This window comes from Ochotona princeps, chromosome 30 (assembly GCF_030435755.1).
Source record: "Ochotona princeps isolate mOchPri1 chromosome 30, mOchPri1.hap1, whole genome shotgun sequence".
In the NCBI taxonomy this organism is placed as follows: domain Eukaryota; kingdom Metazoa; phylum Chordata; class Mammalia; order Lagomorpha; family Ochotonidae; genus Ochotona; species Ochotona princeps.
The window spans coordinates 7,279,737-7,287,825 of record NC_080861.1 but is presented as its reverse complement, the minus strand read 5'-3'; the positions used below and the strand labels follow the sequence as shown (position 1 = coordinate 7,287,825).

Below are 8,089 nucleotides of genomic sequence, written 5' to 3'. Positions count from 1 at the left end.
TACAAGTCATTTCAGTGACTGGTTATGAAAAATTTTTTAATGTTTATTTTGCTCTACCTAAAAAAGCATAGTGACAGAGAGGTAGAGAGAAAAAGGGAGAGAGAGAGAGAGAGAGAGAGAGAGAGAGATATCTTCTGGGTTACTGTCCAAATGCCCACACCAGCCACGAGCCTGTAGCTCCACACAGGCCTCTTGCATAGGTGACAGGCACCCAACTACTTGAGCCATAATTACTGTTTCCCAGGATGCACTAACAGGCAGCTGGGCAAGAAGCAGAGCATCTGGGACTGAAACTGATGCTCTGAAACGTAATGTCGGCATCACAAGCAGCTTAACCAACTGACAAACTTTATTTTCCAAAGGTGCAACTTCTAAAGCTTTGAATACGTTCCCGGAGCTCTCACACTTGGCATCCCGTACTGCCAGATACATATAAGTCTGATGACCCTAAAGCTACTGTGCTGTAACAAAGTCAAGCCGCATGAAGAAACCTGGTATAGGTGCTTCGAAAGCCAGTGGGTCTGAGATTTTCCAATCCATATGCGAATCATTAGATGATTCTAGCCCTTTACAGTTGACTGCCCCCTCAGTCTTGGAGTTTTCCCAGCTCAAGCCCACATGGGTGCATTTCATATAGAAGAATATACCTAAGATTTAATTGATGCTTGAAAATTAAAAACAAAATGAAAAAAATTAATGGTTCCATGCATCAAGATAACAGATAAGCCCAGAGAATATTTGAACACTTCAAAGTACATTTATTGGGGGCCTGGCACCGTGGCCTAGCAGCTAAATTCTTCACCTTGAACGCACCGGGATCCCATATGGGCACCGGTTCTAATCCCGGCAGCTCCACTTCCCATCCAGCTCCCTGCTTGTGGCCTGGGAAAGCAGTCGAGAACGGCCCAAGGCTTTGGCACCCTGCACTGGTGTGGGAGACCTGGAAGAGGCTCCTGGCTCCTGGCTTCGGATCGGCGCAGCTCCGGCAGTTGCAGTCACTTGGGGAGTGAATCATTGGACGGAAGATCTTCCTCTCTGTCTCTCCTCCTCTCTGTATATCTGACTTTGTAATAAAACATAAATCTTAAAAAAAAAAAAAAGAAAGTACATTTATTTGGCTGCTTATTCCTAGTAAGATATATAAATATTTTTTAAAGATTTTCTTATTCTTATTGGAAAGATAGATCAGATTTACAGAGAGCAGGGAAGACAAAGACAAAGATCTTCTATCTGCTGGTTCATTCCACAAGTGGCCATAATGGGCAGAGCTGAGCCGATCCACAGCCACTAGCCAGAAAGTCCTTCTGAGTCTCCCCTGCAGGTTCAGGGTCCCAAAGCTTTGATCCTTCATCCTCTGCTGCTTTTCTAGGCCACAAGCAGGAAGCTTGATTGGAAGTAGAGCAGCTGGGACATAGACCAGTGCTCATACGAGATTCTGGCTTGCAAGATGAGGATTTAGCCATTAAGCCTTCGCACTGGACCCAAGAAAATATTTTCACCCATTGTGTAGCAACTTGTCTTCTTTCATCCTAAATCTATGGTGCAATGTGCCAGTTTTTCTACCTTGCTGTGCTTTGGTAGACATTTTCATAGGAAATGATAAGGTGGCCTCTTACACGTCTCCAGACAGCCTCTTTGTGAACCCAAACATGTTTTTAAAAGCCTTTGCTAAAGGACCATACCTTCAATAATTTACCAGAAGGTAACAAAGTAAATGAGAAGAGACTCTGCTATGTGGGATTCAGCTGTACTGCACATTTCCAGCAATGCCTCTGTTCGTGTCTGAAGGCATACATGAATGCATTGATAACTGCAGATCAGAGGGGAGTTGGCTACATATGTGACTCGTATTATGACACTACAGAATTTGGAAGGAATAGCATTATATTTGAAGGACTAGCACTATGTTTTAAAAGTATTTTTGATGGAACAGTATTTCCTCTTCTGGTGTTTCCAATGGCAAAGTAAATTAAAATTTACTTAATAAATCAAATACAGCATAATACCTACTGTCCTTTAAACAGGCACTTTGAATTTCACTCTGGGAGGTTAGCACAGTGCCTCGGCAAGTGAATCCTCTAGCTGGCAGTACTGGTAGCCCATGTGGGCATCACTTTGTGTCGTGGCTGCTCCACTTCTATTCCAGCTCTCTGTGGCCTGGGAAAGCAGCGGAGGATGGCCCAATCCTCTGGATCCTGAGCCCACATGGGAGACCCGAAGGAGGCTCAAGGCTCCTGGCTTCACATCAGCTCATCTCTGGCTGTTGTGGCCATCTGGGGAGTGAACAAGCAGATGGAGACACTTTTGCTGTCTCTGTCTTTTTTATCCTTCTCCTTCTCTGTAAACTCTGCCTTTCAAATGAAGACAAAGAAATCTTTTTTAAAATGACACCATGGGAATTATTTCATATTAATACATTTTAAATGTACAGGTAAACAAATGTGTGGATGGAAACAGATGATCACCAGTGGGTTTGAGTCAAGAAGTAAGCAGGGAAAAAAGAACAGTTTGACAGCTAAAGAGGCTGGCTCATTTAAGAGGAACTAGATTTCAACAAAGAATCATCTGTTTGAAGAACAATGAAAATCTGCAACACAAACACAGGAATAAAATATCATTGTCCATAAGATAGCTAAGTAAACAAGTAAATGTTTTTCATTTTATCTAGATTACAACATTGCAGCCTTTTTTGAATGAAAGAAAATTACTTTATCCAGTCACTATTAGACATTCAGATGTATTATGTTATATATATCTTGAGGCTTCATCCATGAGATAAAATCCCAGAAGTAATTTTTCTGACTGAGCTCATAAGTCTTTCATCACCCAGATCCTTGAATATGCCTGATTTTCCATTACTGTTCACAGTTAGGACTTCTGCTGTCTATACAGTATATGGGCGCAAAAGGCTATGTTACATTTGCCTTAGGAACCATCATTTTTAAAGCTCTTGTGCCTGTAAAATCTTTACCTTTGTTATATTACTCTAAAGCAGATTTTGTATTTCATAGATGCACACATATTGCAGCAGTACGATGCTGCACCAACACATGGTCTATGTTATCGGTTCCATAATGCTGTGGCTTGTTCATCTAAACCCACTATAATGTCACAGGCAATGTGACCAGCTTCGGGGGTGGGCTGCCTGTGTTTGCTTGCCCATGCTTACTGTTTTTCATTCTTCAGTCCCTCCCTATGTTGGATTTATTCACAAGTCCTTTGTTGTAGGACTTGGCACTATCTTCCAGTAGAGTAAGTAGACTACATTTCCACAGGATATTAGCATCAAGCTTAGTTATATGACTTGCATAAGCCAATAGAAAGAGAACAGAAATGAGCCAGTGCCTGACGGGGACATTAAGTATCTGCACTTGCTACTCTTTACTTCTGTCACCTCTGAGATGACCTCTGTTGCTGCTGAATCCAGAATAAAGAATGCACATGGAACAAACCTGAACCAAACCCACAGCCTGGAGTCCAGCCTGGCCCAGTATGGCCTTGCCAGTACCAAATGCCATCATATGAATTACAACTAACCTGTAATCCGCAAGTGAGAAAAATAAACCCAAGTCATTGTAATATTGGGGTTGTTTGTTATGTGACATGGTTGCAACAATTACTAATTATTGTCTTTCCTATTGTTGGTTCTCACATATTTGTCTTCCTTTGTGCATGCAATGGATGCAATTAAGTGGAATATGCCAAGGACCAACTGAGAGATTCTTGCTGCAAATTTCCAAGCTTAATAGAAAGAAGGTCTATATCTTTTCAATGTCCAAAATTTAACTACCTTTTTAACAAGGATTTCTAGATGGGTATTCAGAGTATCCATATTGGCTGGTAACTTGGGAGTGTTAGTAATCCTGCTGAGTCATGGCTCACCACATTGAAAGGACAGACACTTCTCCTTTCACATCATATTTTGAAGCATTCCCATATTGAGCAAGCACCTGACCATATTCATGAACTGGCATGTATCCCTCACCACGTTTTTAAAATTTTAGTCTGGCATGTGCTCACATCTTAAGTATACACTCCTGTCTGTATCAGACTTTGGGGTATCCTTCATTAGCCCTGTGTCCTTAACGCATGCCCTGGGTAATGCCTTGGCTTAAATGTAGAAAGTACTTGTGGCTAGCCTCTACCAAAGAGTACACTACAGAGGTAAATGGGAAGCCACTTCCATGATTCTGTTACATAATGCCTATCTTGCTAGGAAACTCTGCTTCTGATGCAGCAAGCAGCTTCATGAAGAGGACCACATGCTAAAACACTGGGGACAGCCTTTAGCTAACAGCCAGCAAGAACCTGGGGGCTTTCAGCTGTACAAGAACCACACAAGCCTAGAACCAGATCTTCCTCTTATCAAGATTTGAGACAGACTTCACACTTGGCTAACAACCTGACTGTAAATCCACGGGGAGATGCTGAAGCAAAGAACTTAGCTAAGTCAGGTACAGACTCTTGATCTGTAGAAACTGAATTTATACGTATATGTTGTTTTTAGCTAAATTTGTGTTAATGTGCCACACGAGCAGATAAATAAAACACTATACAACCATGTAGCAAGTAGATAATTTTGAGCAATGCAAGCCAATTCTTACGAATGTGAGGGTTCAAGATGAAGCTTACATAGTGCTTACCCTTGAGGAGCTCATAATCTAAGGAATGTCACTCATTCAGTAGCTGCTCTTCACATAATGGGACCAACACTTGATTAGGTGCTTGAACTAGTAAAAGCCATGTTGCCTATTTATGCTTTTTTCTGGTCCAACATTTTAAGCCCAAACACCCCATGGTATGAACACACTGTACAATCATCATTGGAAAGTGTTTATTAAAGTGCTGTCTGTTCATACCTGGGCAAGGATAAGAAATCCAGTGGAAATAACTGCCATTATGTAGAACAAATACTTCAAGGAAATGGCTTTATGTATGAATTGTCATCATATTCTATTGTTCTTCCACAAAATTGTTGAAAAGCAAGGCTGATAATCTTATTTGTAAAAAAGCTCTCTCCTTATAGGTTAATGTTTTGAGACAAGGTGCTTTCAACATAAAAGTTAAGACATTAATTGCCATGCCATTAGGCACACAAGTGAGCCTCTCATGGGAAATGTTTGGTTAGTACAGCAAAAGAACTACTTTTTTGATCTTCAAAATAGTCTATAATTTGCTATTCTGTGTTTGAAAACACAGAATTTCTATAATTATTGTTTGCTCTTGCTGCACACCGCCTATTCTAATCAAGATCTCAACATATTTACTTTTTAATTGAACAGTTACTATGTGCTAAACACCTTATTGCAGATGATCCTATTTAATGCTCACACAACCAGTAGGGTCTATTACTATCTCCACCCCACAGATGAATCTGAAACATACAGGTTGAGTAACTGAAGTAACTTGAATTTTACCATTTACAGGAAAGGAGAGCTAGGATTTGAACTGGGGCAACTCTATTCTGGCATCTATGCACTTAACCTCATGCTACTGTGCCTCTTGGCATCTCTCTATCATTATCTATAAGGGAAACATTGAGCATGTCTGTTACCTTGGTAACAATGAAAAGCATAATGGGGAGTGGGTATTTAGTCTATTGGCTTAGATACCTGCATACCGCATCAGCAAGGCAGTACGAAGTGCTTTGCCCATGAACAAAGTTCTTGCACACATGTGCAAAGCTATTCTCCAAAACTGACCGTCCTCCCGCTTGGTTTCCCTTTCTTAAATTTTTGAACTCAACAGTATTTCCTTTGGGACTTTTGGTAAAAACAGACCAATGAAAGACCACAAATCTTTTTTTACTAGGGTGAAGCATTTACTACCCTAATTAGCATTCCCATTCACAGGCTTTCGTATTGGGAAAATAAACAGCAGCACCCTCCGTGTTTGGGTTAAAGGGAATCTTAAATCACGGTAAAGCAACAGGCTGAGGGCAGAATGACAAGGACAGGCATGGCTTATGCTGTGGGTGGCTGCTAAGAAGAGGCTGTCTTTGGCTAAGAAACCCCGTCTCGCTCGTGGGTTTGTGCACAGGGTCTTTCACAACCTTTATTTCCACGTGGGTCAAAACACAAAGAGTTGAGTAAGTTTCGCAAGGAAAATGAACGGCAAGCTGGGCCGGAAGTCACCTCAGCAGCAGAAAGTTAGAACACAAGGCAGTCTACCTGTGACCAGGAAAATCAAACATTTCACCAAGGTTTCCAGGTCTTCATTTCTCCTTCGTCGCAGTCCCAACTCGGAACGTGCCGGCGGGGAGGAGACTCTCACACTAAGTGATACCTGCCCACCGTGCGGCCGCGCCACAGTGGAGTTTCAACTCCAGGAGCGGGGACAGCCCTCGGCGCGCATGCGCAGCCACCACGTCCCCGCGGCGGGGCCCAGGCCTCGCGATCCTGCTTGTCACGCGCCCTCGCAGGCTGTACAGCCGGGCGGGCGCCTGCGCAGCAGCGTCCCGGCGCGCGCGGGCGCGCGGACCGCGGGGTTAGGAGAGGTGGAGCGCCGGGAGGGCGCGCGGCTGGAGGCGACCGCCGTAACGGCGCGAGCGTGGTCACGTGGCCGCTGGTCACCGCCGCCACCCCCTCCTGCCCTGTTCTCTCTCAGGTCGGCCCGGGCCCGGTCGGTTCCGCGAGCGCACGGCACAGACTGAGAGAGAGAGAAAAGAGGAGGGGGAGGAGCAGGAGGAGAAATCAGGGAATAGGAGCTGGGGAGCCCTTCTGCGCCACAGGTAAAACAAAATGATGACGATGATCGTTCAAAAAAAAGAAAGAAAGAAAGAAAGAAAGAAAGAAGCCCAACCCCTTCCCGGGCATCCCGACTTCCCCCAGTGCGCCCGCACGTGCAGTGGCCCCCGCCTGGCCTCCCCTCAGCCGCTCAGGCTCCGCCAGCCCTCGCGCCGCCACCCTGGAAGGGCCGAGGCCGCCGCTGGCCGCGATCGGTGACCGGCCGCCCGGCTGTCGGCGTGGGGTGGGCGGCGGGAGGGGCGCCCGGGGCTCCGGGGCGGGCAGCGGGCAGCGGCTCTGGCGGGAGTCGGGGCTGGCAGCAAGGCGGCCCGACTGCGGCTTTCCACTTCCTGCTTGTGAATGCCCTGGTTGTTTTTCGGGGCGCCCTGGGCCACCCGAGTTTCCTTCACAGGCCGGAAACGAAAGGGACCCGCGAGTCCCCCAAACGTTGGCAGCATGGTAGGGCCCCCGCTCACCCCATTTCTTTGACTTACTCGTAGTATGACTTGAGTTCATGCACTTGTGAGAACGTGCAAGTTGAGGCCTTTGAGGATAGGAGTAAAACTTTACAGAAGGACGAAAGTTGACACGACCCCCCCCCCCTTACCCCACCGACAGAGGGGAACCTCTTTCTTGGAAAAACAAGACCTTGGCGAACCAAAAGTTTGTTAATTACTGTTACATATTTTCATTTCAGGAATGTGAACTGCATGGTTTAGTATTTCCTAAGATTCCATTTTTTTTGGAAAGAGTTTTGGCCTGTCCCCTCGGAATTGAACTAAATATCCCTATTTTAGCCTGCAGAATGCACACATTTGGGCCAGATTGGGTCAGAGCTTCTAGACCCGGGCATTTCTTTTGCACTTCAAAAGTTTGTCCTAATAAGACTGTAGCGGTTGTCCTGCTGCGCAAAATGCTTAAAAGCAGAAAGTATTAAGTGTAGGTATTGCTGAAAAATAAATGTCTTGAGTACTTTCGATTGGTATTAATGGCAAATAAATACATCAGTATATTGGCTGTTTTTTTCTTGGGCTTTTCCAACTCCGGGGCTTGGTTATTTTCATACTTTCTGAATTCAAATGTAATTGAACATTTGAAACATTTCACTGCTCTTTGCAGTACTGTCACCCAGGACAGTGCTCATGCTGTCATGTGCATAGGACTCAGGGGGGCTCTTGTAAGAAATTCAGATTCTGTGGCAGTGAGTTTATGGCCCGGCTTGCTGTTCTGCATTTGAGTAAGCTCCTGGACAGGGAGTGAGCCATGAGTAGGGGAGGGGGGAAGATGACCTGTGTGAAGAACTAAGCTGGTAACATATATCAGCGATCCACCTCTTCACACAGGTAGCTTGGCAGGATGGGCGA

At 44.9% G+C, this 8,089-nt stretch overlaps 1 long non-coding RNA gene across 1 annotated transcript in view; it reads left to right on the top strand.

Moving 5' to 3' along the window:
* The first annotated feature begins 6,439 nt into the window (after nucleotides 1-6,439).
* The window catches only part of LOC131478343 (uncharacterized), a 42,917-nt gene continuing 41,267 nt past the window's right edge, over nucleotides 6,440-8,089 (top strand). The window contains exon 1 of the long non-coding RNA XR_009244417.1: nucleotides 6,440-6,730. This is a non-coding gene — a long non-coding RNA (uncharacterized LOC131478343). The remainder of the gene's footprint in view (nucleotides 6,731-8,089) is intronic.